We start from the raw sequence: 20,031 nt of genomic DNA, 5'->3' as shown, positions 1-20,031 counted from the left end.
ATGTCCTTTGAATTACAGCCAACAAAGGTAAGATGTCCCTGATGCAGACAAAATGAAGGAATGGCAAACATCTTCTGAGGAGGTGAGGCAGAGGATCAGGATATTCCATAGGTTGGCGGTCAAAGAAAGCATGACAGAGCAATCACAGTCACAGAGCCAAAAAGTTCAGATATAACCTCATTGACACCAACTTACATTCACACCACACAAATGCCAGGCTATTACTATCTCCAGTGACAAGCAATCAGACCAATGCCCCTTGAGATTAAATAGTGCTACTATCACTGAATCACCACTATCAACATCCTGTGGCTTACCATTGATCAGAAATTCAGCTGGCCTCACCTTTTAATTAAAGTGGCTACAAGAGCAGATCAGAGTGCTAGGAATGCTGTGGTAAGTAACTCACCTCCTGACTCCTCAATGCCTGTCCACCATCTACAAAGGATAAGTCAGGACTGTGATGGAATATTCCCTGGATGAGTGCAAGTCCAACAACACTCAAGAAGCTTGACAACATCTAGAGCAAAGCAATCCACTTGATTGGCACCACATCCATTCCCTCCACCACCGATGCTCAGAGATAGTAATGTGTACTATCTACAAGATGTACTGCAGAAACTTGCCAGAGATCTATAGACAGCACCTTCCAAATGCTTGACCATTTCCATCTAGAAGGACAAGGGCAGCCAACGCATGGAAACACCGCTACTTGCAAGTTCCCCTCCAAACCACTCACCAACATGACTTGGAAATATATTACTTTTTTTTGCTGTTGCTGGATCAAAATTCTGGCATTCTACCTCTAAGAGCATTGTGGGTCTATCCATACCACATAGACGGCAGCAGTTCAAGAAGGCAGTTCACCACCACCTTCCCAAGGGCAACTAGAGATGGGCAATAAATGTTGGTAGTCAGCAATGCCTACATCACATAAGGGGGGAAAGAAACTTCCAAGGCAAATGAGCTGGGTTTGGATTGATTTTAATGGCTTAAGATTTTCTTGATTATTTGGCAAGCAGCTCCTCCTAACTGCAAAGGACATGTGGACCTTGTTATTTTCAGTGTCTAGCTTTTTGTGTTGCTGATTAAATGTCTTGTCATAGGTATTTTCCAATCAACCTGTCCAGAAGTATCGTGTTAAACTTTCTGAGCAGGTGAGAATTGAAACTGGGCTTTTTATCCCAGGGTAGACACACAGCCTCTGCACCACACAAGACGTAATCCCTGTCCATGTGACTGCATGTTTGATTCATTGGGTGATCTCACTGTAAACTATCTACACACATCATGTTCTACTGACCACGTGGTAAAAGCAGCAATCAGTGAGACAGACACTATTAGCATAGCACACTAAGATTGGTTCAATCTTAAACTGCCATCATGATGTTAAATCCAAGTGTTGTGCAGTGAAATCTCCCGTGAGAGTATTGGATTGAGAGAAATACTGAGGAGTCCTCTTTCATCACTTTCTTCGTTGGTAACCTAACTGAAATTCCAACAATACATCATGTTTTAATGCTGTACATAAAAAAACATGGTTATAGAGTTATAGAAACATAGAGCATGGAAGCAGACTCTTTGGTCCAATTAGTTCACACTAACCATGTTCCCAAACTAAACTAATTCCACCTTGCCTTCATTTGTTCTGCAATAACACCTTTTAAACCCAAGAACATGTCCAGTTAGAAGGACAAGTGGAGCAGAAATAATGGAAGATAAGTTCCTACAAGTTCCCCTCCAAGCCACTCACCATCCTGACTTGGAAATGCATCACCACTCCTTCACCATCACTGGGTCAAAATCCTGTATCTATCTATATCCCATGTGCTGCAAACACTTTAAGAAGGCAACTCACCACCCCTTTCAAAGGCCAATAGGGACGGGCAATAAATGCTACCCAGTCAATGACACCCATGTCCCACAGTGATTGTAGAGAAAATTTTTCACTGTTTCAGGATGTACACATACTGACAAATTGTTCAGAAAAAACTTAAGCATCTCTTAGATAGTGTGAAACATGCAAGTGCTGCCAGGGATAGTGGTAGAAAGCAGATACTTTAGGAACATTTAAGTGGCATTTAGATAAACACACAAAGAGAAAGAGACTAGAGAGATACCGGCCATGTGCAGGCAGATGGGATTAGTTTAGAATAACATGGTCAACACAGACATGGTGGGCCGAAGGGCCTGTTCCTGCACTGTATTGTTTTATATACCAATATACTATGAATCAAAATACTCTGCTGAAACCTGACTCCATAGAAATTATTTCCCATGCCTTTGGCATTCACACTCACCTTCAGTAAATTCTAAATCACCGTTGTTGCTAACCTTGTTTTTATGTACTGCAATAAAAATGATATATGGTTGGGTTTACCAGCAATGAAGATGACAACAACCCAGTGTCTCATGGCACGCTTAAACTAAATTCTTGTCTTCACATTTCATAGGCCTATTTACAGAGTTGTTTCCCACTGTCAGCTTTTTAAAGGCTGCGTCAGCATTCCAAAAGATGTTTTTACTAGTTTTCTAATTTGGCAGATATGGCGACACATGACAAAGTGATTAAGACAGCATTGTGCTGAGCTTGATTATGAGCATGTGCTGACTACCTGCATGCAGCATAACATAAATCCCTTACTTTCTTCTTTCATCCTAGGCTGACTGAAATTGATTTTATCTTGGCATGATAAACTTAATAAACTTTATAGTATGTTCAGAATGTGTCTTTACTCCCACAAATAGGTGAGTTGGGATACAGTTAAGTTTTAAAACTTTAAATATCTGATACTTGATTCCAACCTGCCCACTTCCAGGGTTAGAACATAGAACATAGAAAAGTATAGCACAGAACAGGCCCTTTGGCCCACGATGTTGTGCCGATGTTATTCATAAAGTAAATTAACCTGGCACCCCTCAGCTCACTGCTATCCATGTCCCCAATTACTCTGCTTCCACCACCACAGCTGGCAACGCATTCCATGCAATCACAACTCTCTGCATAAAGAACCTACCTCTGAAGTCTCCTTTATACCTTCCTCCTAATATCTTCAAACTATGACCCCTCGTACCAGTCAATCCTGCCTTGGGGAAAAGTCTCTAGCTATTGACCCTATCTATTCCACTCATTAATGGAGGTAGAACAGCCAGGCAATCAAAATATTCAGAGAAGGCCCACTGACAGCCTTTGATTTTGCCTCCTTTACACATCTAAGTATGCTCTCTAATTCTAAGGAAACCCAAAATCTGAATGGAAACAAGGCTAACTTTGGAATGAAGGCAAGTGCTTTTCCCCAACTCTTCAACATTACTTTCAATGTTCCTACTCCATGTAATTCTCATCCTCTAGGTCTAAGATTGGGAGATGTAGGCAGTTTAGATGTTTCATTTAGCACAGGAACTGATATCATGATTCTTGAAAACTTGCAATATGCAATTTAGCACAGGCTGAACTAATATATTGACCTCATTTTCAGAATTTCAGCTTTTTTTAGGATTGTAAGTGATCATTAGTTTCATGAATGGAATTCAAACAGTTTCAGATAAAGGCTTCTAAAGGAATGGAAAAAGAATTGTTCACAAGAGACTTTGAAACATTTACCTCTGCAGAGCATAGCCCGGTTTTTACAAGTGAGATATGTGACTGGTGTAGAATCAGGATTTCCACATTCCCAACCTGGAGATACATCAGTAGGCCAATGCATTGATTGATTTTGAAATGTGTTTTTTTTGGGGGGCTGGAATCCTAACTAAGAATAATCAATGGTTAATTCCTTTTCAATTAATGGTAAGCAATGGAAGTACAAACGCGGATACACAGCACTATGTAGCAGCTTTTACAGGTAACATTGCCACTACGTTTTATCAGTTGCTTTCTTCCTGTTTATACATATAGCAATCTAATCTCACTAAGTTAAAAATCACACAACACCAGGTTATAGTCCAACAGGTTTCTTTGGAAGCACACTAGCTTTTGGAGCGCCGCTCCTACATCAAGTAGTTATGGCCACAACCATCTGATGAAGGAGAAGAGCTCTGAAAATGAGTGCTTCCAAAGAAATCTGTTGGACTATAACCTGGAGTAGTGTGATTTTTAACTTTGTACACCCCAGTCTAACACTGGCTCCTCCAAATCATAATCACACTAAAATAGAAAGGAGATGCAAAGCATTTACTATAGAGTACAATTAACCTATTTGCTTTATGCATTGGAAATACCTGGACAATGCAAGGCATGGCCTGAGTTCAGGTTTACAAATAAGGCTACTTGCACATTAATGCAGTGAAATCAGTTGTTTAACTTTGAAATTGTTCAATCTTTTAACATAAATGCAGAAATAATTAATAAACCCACTCTCAGTCTATTCTGAAGGTAATCATGGACCACTTCAGAATGAAGAATTCCTGTGTGTAGCTTTAGGAATTATCTGTAGTTTTCTTCGTAATATGGTACGCTCCAGGTATTCATATATATTTTGACAAAAAACATAGCTAACTGATCACATCATGTGATGCTCCTAATGTGCTTAAAAATAAATTCCTCTTTACTGTCAATTGATGGGTGAAACGTGTGACAATACTGAAATAAAAGTTAAAAGTTCAGTATATTATTTTTTTCAATGACTAAGTAATTTTGCAATAAAACAGTTGTTAAATAAACAAGTCAAATCTTCGAAACAAGTCAAATATTCAATTCTGTAGAGATTTTAGCTATAGTACCTATTTAAAGCTGTAAATACTTCTGTTGCTTTGTACAATAAGAATGAGAGAGTGTGTGTATACATGTAAAGAATAAAGATGAAGGCAAAGAACAGTTAAAGGTGCTGGGCTCCTGCAGTTTAGTTTCTCAATATAGTAACTGTTGTGGGAATGCGACAGAAGAGGAGACTCTCTTATTAAACATGCTATACTGTTGTTATCTGATCTCAGTGGGGGCACAGCCAGGTGCTTTAATATATCTCAGCATTCTTTGTTGCAGGTGAGAACAACTCATCCAGGCACTTAATTTCTGATCGAATAATGTTTTGCTAAAATGTTTTTTGATGGGGAAATTGACCTATTTTCAATCATATTGTTCACACAAATATAATCCTTATTTTGTGACTTGGCTAAAAGCTAATTAAAAAAACCTAGCTTCATCTTCTGAGGCTACCTCCAAATGAATGTCAATTTTAGCGTTGTTTCATGAAATCATGAATCCCTTAATTTAGATTGCCAATTTTACCACATTTTATACTTGCATACTTTGTTGCCCAATTGTTGTTTGATACCATAAGACATAGGAGCAGGAAAAGTCCATCAGCCCATTAAATATTTTTTGCTTCTGTGAGATCATAGCTGATCTGATAAATCTCAACATAAATTTCATGCCTTTTCCCCATAACCTGTGATTCCCTTCGTGAGTAAAAATATGTCAATCTCAGCCTTGAATATACTTAATGGCCCAGCCACTACAGCCGTCTGCAGTAAAAGGAATTTCACAGGTTCACCTTCTTCTTCACCTGTCTTTAATGGCAACCCCTTACTCTGAAATTATGCCATCTGCTCTTAGATTATCCATTAGGAGAAAGAATCTTTCTCAGTCTGTCTTGACTTACATGTTTCAGTAAGGTCAACTATCACTCTTCTATCACTAATAGGCTCAATCTCTCCAACTCATCCTTATACTAAAAAAAACTTCACATACCCAGAACTAATGCAATGAACCTTCTCTGGACTGCCTCCCAGGCCAGTACGTCTTTTCTTAGATAGGAGAACCAAAACTGCACACAGTATTCCAGGTGTGATCTATCGAGTAGAACATAGAAGAATACAGCGCAGTACAAGCCCTTTGGCCCTTGCTGCTCTTAGCTCTAAGAGTACCCTGTGTAGTTTTACAACACTCTCCTAATTTTATATTTCTTTCTCGTTGAAGTAAAGGCCAAGGTTTTGCCTGTGACTGCGACAAAACTAGAGTCTAGTCATGATTAAAAATCAAAACATTGTTATGACTGGATGAGGAAGGATGAATCTGCTCCCCTCTTCCCTCCATCCCCAATGGCTGTAACAAAGAATATTCATTGTTTTTGGCAAGCAGCTACATCACACTTCATTTAAGATGTAGAGCTAGTCAAAATTATGGAGACAATTTCAAGAAAGGAGATGATTAGTAGTAAAATTTTAATTTTTTTTTTAATAAGACTGGATCTCATACTTTAAAAAGAGGAGTAAAATAAGAGAAAGAATAGGCAGTTGAAAGGAAAGCCCTAAGAGTCCTTGAGGATATCTTTTAACCCTGAGATCACAGTTGTGTAATTAATGGCTAATATTTCAAGCAGTGATGAAATTTGGAGATATCATTGACTTCTCAGTGAATGCATGTTTCACCAACTTGCTATTCTTTATGAGGGTGAGAGAAACAAAGAAAGAGAGGGAAAATCTTCCAGTTCCTTTGTTACAAAGCCATTTTCTTATCTCTCATTGTTTAAAATTTGTTGGATGTTACACATATCCTTTGTGATTTATAGATAGAGTTATAGAGAGTTAGAATCAAGCAGCATGGAAACAGACCCTTTGGTCCAACTTATCTGTGCTGACCAGGCATCCAAATTTGACCTGACGCATATGACACTGTCTGGCCCATGTCAGTTTAAACCCTTCCTATTCATATATCCATCCAGATGCCTTTTAAATGTTGCAATTGTATCTGCCTCCATCACTTCCTCTGGAAGCTTGATCCATACACACACCATCCTCTGCATTACCCCTCAGGCCCTTTGTAAATCATTTCCCTCTCTCCTTAAACCTTTGCCCTCTACTTTTGGACTCACTTATCCTGGGACAAAGACCTTGGCTATTCACCCTATTTTAGAAATCTTTATAAGGTCACCTCTCAGCCTCCAATGCTCCAAGGAAAAAAGACCCAACCTCTTTAGCCTCTCCCTATAACTCAAACTCAAACTCTCCCCTCCCGGCAACATCCTTGTAAATCTTTTCTGAACCCTCTCAAGTTAACAACGTCCTTTCTTATATCTTGCATGACTGTTTTCTCTAAAGTGGATACACTGCAAGTGACTTATTTCAAGCTTACAAAAAAAAATCAAACAGAAGATACAGATCTGAATGACTGGTTTCACTCAATTTGATCATACTAGATTAGATTAGATCTCCTACAGTGTGGAAACAGGCCCCTCGGCCCAACAAGTCCACACCGACCCGCCGAAGCGCAACCCACCCATACCCCTACATTTACCCCTTACCTAACACTACGGGCAATTTAGCATGGCCAATTCACCTAACCTGCACATCTTTGGACTGTGGGAGGAAACCGGAGCACCTGGAGGAAACCCACACAGACGCAGGGAGAATGTGAAAGCTCCACACAGTTGCCCATGACTGGAATCGAACCTGGGTAGCTGGTGCTGTGAATATGCTCAATTCAGTTCACATATCAGAACTAATCTAGTGAACCTTCTCTGGACTGCCTCCCAAGTCAGTATATCTTTCCTTAGATAAGGGAACCAAAACTGTGGTCTACCTACTGTTTTGTATAGTTTTAGCAACACTCACCGAATTTTGTATTTCATTCCCTTTGATACAAAGGCCAAGGTTTTGTCTGTGACTGCTACAAAAGTCTAGTTTGGGTCTTTTGAGGGTCTCATGAGCTAGGCTCAACCAGTCAGACGCTACGGTGGCCACTTTCAGTCTGTGTTTTTCCTTTTTTAAAAATCGTTCTGCCCCATGAAAGGTTCCAGGCATTAAAACTCATAACAGCATATAAATTCCTAACTCTGATTTTAAAAGCATTACTCTTCTGTGTTCGCTCTACAAACATTATTTGAAGTTGCAATTAGTCTTAAAATCTTGAATAAAAAGAACTTTAACATAATGCACATCATAATGGCTGGAGAGAGAGAATTGAAAAACACATTCTGAACTGAAAGAGCCTTGCCAAAGTTGAAAAAGAAAAATTTTAAAAATTAATGACCACTTACCTTAAATAAAATTCTAAATTCATCATGCATATCATAAAGCAAATCCAATCTAAGGCTGAAATGGACTGTATCTGAATTTACCTAAAATCTTCTGCATATCGTTCAAGAGTTCAAGAGGAAATAGAAGACAAATGATTAATCCAGTTGGAACTAATGTAGGGTATTTTTGGATTGTGTAAACATTGATTCTAATGAATGAATCTCACTTTGATAGTACTGGTCATTTTGTTAACCTTTTTTTTTCTCTGCAACAGCCAGATTCTCACAGCAATATGATTGATTTGGTCTGACAATTCTCTGCATATCTTTTGACAGATTTATTCATGAATCATTACAGGCTACAAGATATTTTATGAATCACTTAATTAGGTTACAAAGCCAATAGTTTATTTCTAGAAATGGAAAACATTTATTTAAAAATAAAATCAATTCGACGTAATGTATCGAGGAATTTTTCCAACTTCTCCATCATAATTAAAACATTCCAAATTGAAAAAAAAATTACTTATGATGATTAAATTATTAAAAAATTGTACATAATATAAACAGTAAAAAAATGTGGTTTCTAGACAACTTTAAAACTTGAATTGCACAGCACTTTTTTTTCAAAAATCTCTGGAGGGTGGCAAAGGGATCTCAATACCCTGCTGATAGATAGGAAACAATAGTGAGCGTATTCACAGTAGCTTCAGTAAGTTCTACCTGGAGGATGATATTGACCTTCAGATTAGGCACCCTTGCAGCAAAAGGTTAGATTGGCTGAACTGATTGGCTCATATTCTATCTTGGCATCGATAAAGAGGACATAATTTTAGGACAAATGTTTCACTGCCCATAACATCAAAATGTTAAATGTAAGATTAAAAAGTGCAAAGAGTTCTGGTTAATGATCAGATTAATGTATTCATTTACAATTGCCATAATAACATTTGTTCTTTTTAGAGTTTAAGTTTTGCTTTCTTTATTTAACGTTTGGTTGTGGCGTTCTGGATTATGCTGGCCCAAATTTTATCATATCTTTAGAACACATTTAATTTGATAAAAGCTGGGATTGCAAGCAAAGAAAGGTTGCCCAAGCCTTTGACATACCTGGAAATCATAATCTATAGCCTTGATTGCTATTGATTTTTCTTTCCCTGGGATTGCATTATAAAATCAATTTTTTTTTGCGCAAGGTAAAATAGTTTATAACGGCTGCAATGTACTGTTTGACTTGCGGAAACACACTGAGCTCTGAGAAACCACCCAGGCAGCCAATTAAGAGAAAACATCTATTAGGTAAAAACAGGTCAGTGCTATTGATCACATTGATTTTCTTATCACAGTGAAAGACAATCAATTAGAGAGAGGAGGCTAATGTTACAGATGCAATTTAATAACCCAAAAGAGAGGAGGGTTTATTGATCCCTGACGTGAAAGACTAAGATTTATTGAAATATACTAAACTTCACCAGACTTATGATCAAAAAAGGGTGAATTAAAATTCAGCTGATGGAATAGAGTCAGCATTATAAAAGAAACTGTATGAGATCAGCCCTGTAATGAATTAAACTAAAACCATCGAAGAAATAAGAGTCTCAGAACTCAATAATAAATCACTGGGCTATTGAGTAAGTTCATATGTCTGGTAAAGGTTGGTTCACTGTATCTAACATACAGACGAGAGAACCACCTGTCATGCTCAGAAAGAAAGTCAGTTTTGTCAACCATCCACAAATAACAACTTAAAGTCTTATTTGAGATGAAGCGGCACATTACAGACCATTGTGCTCTGGTCTAAATGCTAATTCATCTCGCTCTCCTCTCTCCAGCAAACATGGGAGCAGATGTATGTCATAAAAACATCTTCCTAATTATGTCACAATTTAAGGGAATACATAAAGAAAGGTGTTGCATGTCCTTTTTTTTTAGAAAAAAGGTCTACTTGTAAAACAAAAGGGGACAGTGGAAAACCCAACATTGCAAATGGCAATCAATGAAGTGTTGTTAGGCACCATCATTACTGAACAAATAAACTTCTCCAGATTTGATATTAAAGCTTGCACCAGCTGGTGCTCTGTTGTGTTCTGTCTGTAAATAGGTGTACACCTTTATTCAAGCATTTTGGTAGACCTGAATGCGGAAGTTTCCAACAAAGACATTATTTTATTTCATGAAGAAATGTGTATAGGAAAGGAAAAAGAGACATTGGAACACATAAAACTATTTTTCTTTATTATTTACATCCCTTTCAAGCAGCAGCTGCAATTCACATTACTTTGCGGCATTAGTCAATTACAGCATAAATGGAGCCACTTGAGCTGGAGTGATTTGAAATTTTCAGGAAATGTACACATGAAAAGACAATAGGAAGCTGGTGTCAAAGCAAGCAGGCATCCTGATTAAATAAAGCAACTGTTTCTTGATGTCCATTCAACACTAATGACTTTGGCACTAAAATGTATTAAAATATCTTAAAAAGTACTGTCGTGATCAAACAGTTACTGCAGATACTTATGGCTGATTTTTTCAAGGTTCCTGCTCCTGGTTCAGAAATTCACCTGGAGTCATGAATATGGATCTCTAAAATATTTGTTGTACACATTTCTTAACAGCTAAAAGTAAAATTATTGGACAGCAAATTATAGGGGTCCGCATTACTCTCAGCTCAAATTTCGACGTTTTTAAATTCATTCATGGGATGTGAGCAACATTTACTGTCCTTTCTCTGCATGAGATTTTGTAATTGCTTTTCTATATAAAGTCTTGATGTTAAAGTAAATCATAGAACTGTAGAATCCCTACAGTATAGAAGGAGTCCATTCGACCCAGCAAGTCTGCACTGACCCTCTGAAGAGCATCCCAACTGGATATACTCTGTTTCCATAATGCTGCAATTGCCATCACCAATCCACCTAGCCTACCCATCTTTGGACTGTGGGAGGAAAACAAAGCGCCCAGCGGAAACCTACGTGGACACAGGGAGAATGCGCAAACTCTACACAGACAGCTCAGGATGAAATTGAACTCGGTCCAAATATTACTGTTATTTTGTCTATCAGCTACCTGTCTCGTCCAGCTATTGTAGGACATTGAAATTGTTATTAATCCCAGGAGTCTCATTCTAAGAATTACCAAAGCAATTTCATGCAAAGGGTTTTGCATGTATGGAATGAGCTGCCAGGGGAAGAGATGGATCCTGGTACAATATTAATATTTAAAAGGCAGCTGGATGGGTATATAAATAGGAAGGGTTTAGAGGTATATGGGCCAAGTGCTGGCAAATGGAACTAGATTAATTTAGGATATCTGGTTGGCACGGATGACTTGGACTGTACATCCCTATGACTCTATAAATGACAACTGAATGTGCAAATAATTAAAAGGAACTCTCAATTAAATGTTACTTTTTGATTAGCAGACACGGTGCTTTTAGTAGACAATCCCATTATCAGTTTAATTGAATATGCAATGAATCTTGTCTGAAGGCAAACACAGTGGTAGCACTGGAACTGGGTGCCATTCGCATTTGCTGATACGTAGTCAGCTGCATGTGACTCCCATGTCGGGATATGTGGTGCTGGAAAAGCACAGCTGGTCAGGTAACATCTGAGGAGCAGGAGAATCAACATTTCAGACATAAGCCCTTCATCAGGAATGCCTGAAGAGTTGATTCTCCTGCTCCTTGGATGCTGCCTGACCTGCTGTGCTTTTCCAGCACCACACTCTCGACTCTGATCTCCAGCATCTGCAGTCCTCGCTTTCTCCTGCATGTGATCTCTTGTCATATAGCTAATTAATGAATGTGAGATACAAGTGCTGTTCAATCCCAAGCCTGAGATAGGAAAGCAGGCAACAGGCTGATGGGGTAGTACATGCCTTATTTAAAAAGTCTTTGCAGCCCAAACAATGGACTTCATCCTGTTATTTGAACTTGCTGCTTTGACCGAAAACTAGAGAACCTCACAACTTGGCAATTGTGGAAGGGAGTCCCTTGCTGATTCCAGTGCAACCTCCAGACAGCAGATACAAAACAGAACATCCTCTTCTCCATGGACAGGAGAAGAGAAAAAGGACCCCATCTGACCAAACAAGCCTGGGTGCAGATCAAAGTGGAAGGCAGCTGCCATAACATCACCTCTCAATCTTGTGACACGGACCAGACAGCTAACTCTGAGGATTGGTGGTCGTGGTGGTGGTGATGGTGGTGGTGCTTTGAAGGTTCCAATGTAACATCACCTTCTGTGTGGATTCTCTCACATCAGTGAGAAACGTAAAAATCACGCAACACCAGGTTATGGTTCAACAAGTTTATTTGGAAGTACTAGCTTTCAGAGCGCTGCTCCTTCATCAGGTAGCTAGTGGGGCAGGATCATAGGACACATAATATGTAGTAAAAGGTCAAAGTGTCATACAACTGATTTGACGTAATGAACAAACCTAGATTGCTGTTAAGTCTTTAATCACTTAGAATGGGGATGTAGGTTTTGATTCATTAATATGAAAATGCCAGAACTTCTTTTGTGTCAAATTCCTGAGGTAATTTCAGGTTTTATAAAAAGTGACATCCAGCTCAGACACTTTAGTCAGTTGTATGACACTTTAATCTTGTGCTATAAATTCTGTGTCTTATGATCCTGCTCCACTAGCTACCTGATGAAGGAGCAGCGCTCCGAAAGCTAGTACTTTCAAATAAACCTGTTGGACTATAACATGGTGTTGTGTGATTTTTAAAATCTTTGTTCATCCCAGTCCAACACTGGCACCTCCATATCATCCGTGAGAAAGGGAATCATAAGCAGTTTCAGTGCTACTAACTGATGAAAATATGACAGACACACCCAAGCAGCTGATGGTGGCTATGAGAACTGAGGCTATTGATAGACAGAGGAGAGTGGGAATTATGCAATGCCCCAAATTAGTTACATGCCTGTGGAATCACAAGCAACATGTTAACAATGCAATTTCAGCGGTGAAGGAAATGTAGTGGAGCTACCAGAGGTTGAGCATGGGTGTTGGAGGGTCCATCCACACTATAAGTCCTGTCACGTTTCTGATGAATGCATACTTCACTTTCTCAACAGAGAGATTGGCAACTTTTATGGATAGTCAGATCACTGAATCCCAATCAATCTATTGAGAAATGCAGCCCAACTTGTATGTTCACAATGAGCAACAATGGCAGAAAGCAATATGAGTTGCCTTGGATTCTGAGTTTTGAGCTTGATTTATTGTTGTCAAATGTACTGAGGTACAGAGAAATGTGTTGCATTTTGTGCTATACAGGCAGATTGTACAATACAAAGTGCATCAGGATAGCAGAACAGAGTGCAGGATACAGTGCGACAGCCACAGAGAAGGTGCAGAGAGCGAGATCAGAATTAACATTTGAGATGTCTGTTCAAAAGTATGAAACTAGTAGTAAAGAAGCTGTTTTTCAATCTGTTCATATGTGTATTCAAATGTTTATATCTTCTGCCTGTCAAAGAGAGTGGAAGAGAGAATAACGGGGCAGGAGGGGTCTTTGATTATGTTGGTTGCTGTTCTGAAGCAGCCAGAAGTATAGATGAAGTCAACGGATGGAAGGCTGGTTTGTGTGAGAGACTGGGCTGTGTTCATGACTCTCTGTAATTTCTTGCTTTCTATGATGCATCTGCAAAAATGTAGACATGCCAAATTTCCTTAACCACCTGAGGAAGTAGAAAGGGTGATGCGCTTGCTTTACCATTGCATTGACATGGGTGGACCAGGACAGATTGTTGGTGATCATCACTCCCAGGCACCTAATGCTCTTGGCCATCTCCCTCAGCATCATTGATACAGACAGGGACGTGTCCTCCACTGAGCTTCCTGAAGTCAATGACCAGCTCTTTCATTTTTTTGATGTTGATGGAGAGATTGTTGTCTTTACACCATGGCGCCAAGTACCCAATCTTTTTTCTGTATTCTGTCTCAGCGTTGTTTGAGATCCAACTTACAACAGTGGTAACAACAGCAGATGTTTAAATGGAGTTGGTGTGGAACGTTGCCACACATTCGTGAATGTAGAAGGAGTACAGTCGGAGATTATGTATGCAGCCTGGTGGGGCATTGGTGTTGAGGATTATGGCAGAGGGACCTTATTGCCTATTCTTACTGATTGCAGCCTATGGGACAGGAAGTCAAGGACCCAGTTACAGAGGGGAGAGTCAAGATCAAAGTCTCGGAGTTTAGATATGCGATTGTTTGGAATTATGATGTTGGCAGCGGAGCTGTAGTCAAAAAGTGGGAGCCTGTCCTTGTTATTCAGATGTTGCAGGAATGGGCCAGGGAGATGGCGTATGCCATGGACCTGTTACACTGGATATTGAATTGCCAAGGATCTACAGTCTGCGTGTCTAGAGTGATGTGAGCCATGACAAACCTCTTGAAGCACTTCATAATTATGGAGGTCAGAACCATTGGGCAGTAGTCACTGAGACACCCTGCATGGTTTATCTTTGGCACCAGGATGATGGTGGTCTTCATGAAGCAGGTGAGGACTTCAGATCATAGTCAGGGCAGGTTAAGGATGTCTGCAACTACACCCGCCAGCTCGTCGACACAGGATTTGAATGCATGGCAGGGGACTCCTTCCAGGCTGGTCACTTACTTGGGTTCACTCTCTAATGTGGGCAGCGGTAACCATGGGTACAGGTGTATCTGCGGCTGTTAGGATAGGTGACATCGTTTCACTGACCCTCTGCTCAAAACAAGTGTCGAATACATTGAATCATTGGGGAGGGATGTATTGCTGCCCATGATGCTGTTCGACTTCGCTTTGAGCAGAGGGTCAGTAGCCCATTATGTCATGTAAGCCTTGCCACAAATGATGGGTGTTAGGTGGTTGGTCTGGGTCTCAGGTTTAGTTTGGTATTGCCTCTTGGCATCTCTGACCTTACAAAGGTCAAACCTGGACTTCCTGCATAGGTCAGGGCTTCACAACTTGAATGCCTGAGACCTGGACTTCAGTAGGGTGTGGATCTCCATGGTTTCAGTTGGGGAACATTTGGATTAACTTCTTTGGCCTATAGTCTTCTACACACTTAATAATAAAGTCAGTTACGATAGTGGCATACTTGTTTAGGTTGGCTGCAGATTTCATGAATATGGAGCAGCCCACCAATTCTAAGCAGTCCCATAGACGTCCTTCCATTGCCTCAGATAAACACTGTACTACTTTCTATACTGGGTTCTCATGCTTCAGTTTCCGCTTGTAACCCGGAGGAGGAGCACAGCGTAGTGATCCGATTTTCCAAAATACGAACAGTGGATGGAATGGTAAGCATCTTTGATGGTTGTTTAGCAATGATTGAGATTGTTCTGACCTCTGTTGGGACATGAGAAATGTTGATGGTATTTTGGGAGCACACTCTTGGGTTGACCTAGTTGAGATCATTGGATACAAGGAGCAAGGTCGTGGGATATTCTATCTCAAGGCTGTTCATAGTGTTGTGTACTTCATCAAGTGCACTCTTCACTTCTGCATGGGATGGAATGTTGACTGCTGTCAGAACTTGTGTGGCAGTTCATAGGAATGGCATGTCATTGTAAGATATTTTTATTCAACCAGGGTCACCACATCTGAACACCAGGAGGTATTGATTCAGAGGTAGACCCCACCGGTGCTTGTCTTCCCTGAGGATTTTGTGTGGTGCATTCAGTGGACTGAGAAACCCTCAGGTTGTGAGGCACAGTCAAATGTAGCAGGAATGAGCCATCTCTCTGTAAAACAAAGCACACAGCAGTCTCTCAGTTCCCTTTGGACGGTGAATTTAGCTTTAAGGTCCTCCATCTTGTTTTCAATGGCTTGGACATTTGGCAGGAGTATGCTGAGGAGGGGGATTTGAATCCCCAAAGTTTTAGTCTCACTGGAAGTCCAGTGCATCTCTTACATTTTGTTTTACAATTGACGAGACCGTCTTCAGACTCAGTGAGCTCCTCTCAGGACACTCTGGTATGAATAATCCATCTCAGTGACACCAGTGCCTTGGTTAGATGCAATGATAGAATCCTACTCCTGTGAAGGAGCACCTCAGCACATTGAGGCATCACAACCTCATGCAGCTAGACATTGATCATCAAGGTCATCCTCAGTCAGGGGACAGCAAGAGCCTGCCCTGACACAGCTACAAGTGCAGGGTAGTATCCAGTACAGGCACTCAAAGAAGAATGCCCGGTTTCATCTGGAGTGCATCACTGATTACACTATTTAGTTAGGTCTCGATTTTATGCAACCCAGTGGACTAAATATTCCCATATTTTGCTTGTTTTTTTCAATCAAGTTTTGTGTCGGGTTTCTCTCTGTAGGATGCTTTCTCACAGTACCATTTCAAATTCATATCATTGACTTCCAACCTATGGGTCCACTCTCGACGATGCAAGTTCCATTTTACTGTAATTGGAACTACTAGCCACTGCTAGAATATTCTGTAATTGGCTGTTATTCCTAGTTCCAGCAACATCTTTAAAAGTGCCATCAGCTTAGAGCTGCCCTCCATGGTGTGTGACATTTTCCTTGGACATGGCAGAGAAAGGGAAACTTGACACACCACTCGAGGTCCTGCTGTATGGTGTAGTACAAAAGGAAAGGCTGGCCACTTCCTCAGGACCATCAGTGGAGGGCACAGCAACAGGATCTGTCTATCGGGTCCAAGGTTGCCAGCCAGAACACCTACACAACTCTTTACCTCACCTCCACTTTTACTACCACTAACATTTGCACCTGTCTCTTTTGTTTTAATCTCATTTCAGGATAAAGCAACCCACAATAGGGCAGAAAAAGCTGAGATAGGCAGGGGATGTGGCCTCACAACCCCTTCAAAGACAGCATCTCGATCCTGACCAGTCCAAACCTACTTTGAAACATTTACAGTGGTCCTTACAGAATGTTATAACAGAAGGAAGCAACTCAGCAGATTAGTTTGTAAGTATTGACAAGTAACCAGAACAGACTGAAGCATCTGCAGTCAAGAAATGGGAAATAAAAGTCTGACCTCGAAGAAGAGTTGGAACTGTGAGAATTAAAATGACCAGCATAAGGCTCCCCTGTATTCCTGGGCTATCCTGACAGAAATAGATAACTTAAGATTGACATCTCTTATAAAGAAAAGGCTTGGTGGAGATAAGGAATAAAACTGAGTGTTTAAGAGCTTTAACCTGTTAGTGTTCATTTAAGATGTGTTGGTTTGTTGAATTCTTTTAATTGCAATAGCGTTTGTTTTTTGTTTTTTGAAAAACATTGCATTTTGTGGCAAGTTTCAGACTTTAAATGGGGTTCTCTTTTAAAGATTTGCCTTTAAATGTTAACAGTCCTCACAGAAACACAAACCACTGTTTCTGCTTCATTGTAATTTTTGCTGCACTGTGAGATTGCATCTACATCCTTGCTCCCTTTTGACTGGAGGCAATAAAGTAAGCTCCATCTGTTCAGCTGCTCAGCTTTGTCATTGTGCTCTGTGCACCTGGGCTCAGGGCAATGAAGTGAAAAATGAAGGGGGGACAGCAGGACTGATGAAAGGTGAGGCCTCTGTGGAATATTACTAAAAGGAAACAAGGATTTCAGGAAATGGTTATGTATTATAATGTCCTGAGCATCACTGGCTGTGTTTCTCTTTGCATCTTGCCTGCAGTGTAAGATTTCCCTAATCTAGCATCACCTGGAGAGTTGGTTCCTCCACCTCAGGAAAACATACTATGGCCGGTGGTATGCATATTATTTTAAAGCTTCCGGTTGTTTTCATGGAAGATCCTCATTGGGGTATGATAAAAGTCTCCACCAGATCAATTAAGGAACCTTAATTGGATCCTTAGAAGCACAGGTGATCTGCTCAATGATCTCTTAGATGGATCTGTGATAGAGATTGTATCTTCCTACACAAACAGATCTGCCATGACCATATCTAATGGTGAAGTTGACTCAAAGGCCTAGTTCATATGTTTCCATGTATGTTTATACATGTCACGTCTGTCCCTTTGAACTCCCTCTCAAAGATGCCACAAGGCCTGTGTGGATGGTAGTCATTGCAGGTGACCTGTCTAATAGTTTGGCTCTTTACCAGAATGCCCCATCCCCATCATTCCAAACCAGACTCTGAGTCTTTTCTCCTGAGAAAGTTCCACAGGACCTGAGACTCTGACAACAAAGTCCCTCAGGACTGATGTGTTTCTCCCTCTTTTGACCACATCTGTGCACCACTTTTTCCTGCTACTGCTGCTTGTTGGCTATTCTTGTGGCTTCAAGAGAGATAATGCATACCCTCACACTTCACCATATGATACTACAAAGATCTATGTACCCAATGTGCCATTAATAAAATTAGAAATGCACTATAATATTGGAGTTAATTAGTCTTTGACTTTAGTACATTTGACATATGCAGCTAACCTGATTGCAAGGTCCACTCTCCACAATTTATGCCACTGGTAAAATTCAGACGGGAAACTGATTCATCAAAATCCCATCCAAATAATGTACTCCTGCCCTCCCCCACCTCGAAACCTGCTCTAAACAGCCTGAATAAATAGTAGCCATCATACACAGTTGGATTTTTAGTGTATGGCAGTTTCCATTATTTTCATATGCCAGGAAGAAACAAATTCTGAGCACGAACAACTATGTATCAAAAGGTCACAGAATTATGGGATGGAAAAACTAAATTAATTGTTCGTTATTGTTTGCTTAATTTTCTTTCATGCCACTTTACAGAATGTAATGTATAGGAACAAAATAATACAACATACTTCAGACTAAAACCTGTTGCATCATTCCATAGAAAACAAAGACATTTAGGCAAAAGACAAGAAAATATGCATCAGATTTTGTTTTTTTCTTATGAAGTAGCTTCCCTAATATCCTTTCAAACTTCAAATGTCAACTATGGCTCACAGGTTTATCTCTAGGTTTATTACTTGCCTTCCCCTATTTTCATGTTATCTACATTCACTTCCCTCATCCAAGTTATTTATATATTTCCAGAAATTTATGATCCTAGAATTGATCCCTGTGGCACTCCACAAGTGGTAGCTTGTCATTCGAAGACTGACCTCCTTAACCCAACCATCTATTAGCCAATCTTCAATCCATGCTAATTTAGTGCCCCCAACATAATGGGTTCTAATGGTAGCCTTATGTGCAGTCACTTATCACATTCTTTTGGAAATCCAAATAATACTTGAACTGGTTTTCCTTTATCTGTCCTGCATGTTACCTCCTCAAAGAACTGTAATAAATTGTCAGGTGTGATTTCTCCGCTTTTGAAAGCATGCTATTCTGCATGCTAACATTATGCATTAATAAATTTTTTGCTATTACATCCTTAATAACAGACTGACATTTTCTTGACAACAAATGCTGGCCTACTGTTAACTGGCCTACAGTTACCTTTTTTTTGTTGACCTTCCCTTTTGAATAGTTTACATTGGGTAGTTTTCTAATCCTCTAGGCCTTTTCCAGTATATAAGGATTCCAGGAAGATTCCTACCAGTGCCTCCACCAGCTCTCCCACTACTTTGTTTAAAATTCTAGGATGCAGTTCATCAGGACTTGAGGACTCACTGGTCTTCAGCCCTACTAGTTTCCCTTATGCTTCTTCTCTCGTGATATCTATTGTGTTTATTTCCGCAAGCCCCTTGATTTGATATTGTTAGAATAGTATCCTGTATTGTGATGACTGACACAAAGTATTTGCTCAATCTTCGGCCATTTCCTGACTCCCTATTATTATTCCTTGAATCTTGTTCTCCAAGCAGCCAAATTAACTTTGGTCTCTCTTTATCTATAAGAGCTTTTATTTGCCACTTTGCCCTCTATTTATTTTTTTCCCTCTTTTTTGGAGCATCTTCCATTACCTTTTAAAAAGATTTTCCAGTCCTTTGGATTACCATTAATATTGGCCACATTGTATATTTCTTTCATCAATTTTGTTGATTTATCCCTGGAATTCTTCTGCCTCTTTGTGAATAATTTTTGCTCTGAATCCTGAACTATTTTTAAAACATCTGTGGAACTCTTTGCTGCAGATGGTTGTGGAGACTAAGTCATTGTGTGTATTTAAGT

This window comes from Chiloscyllium plagiosum, chromosome 1 (genome assembly GCF_004010195.1).
Source record: "Chiloscyllium plagiosum isolate BGI_BamShark_2017 chromosome 1, ASM401019v2, whole genome shotgun sequence".
NCBI lineage: Eukaryota > Metazoa > Chordata > Chondrichthyes > Orectolobiformes > Hemiscylliidae > Chiloscyllium > Chiloscyllium plagiosum.
This window is presented reverse-complemented; position numbering follows the sequence as displayed.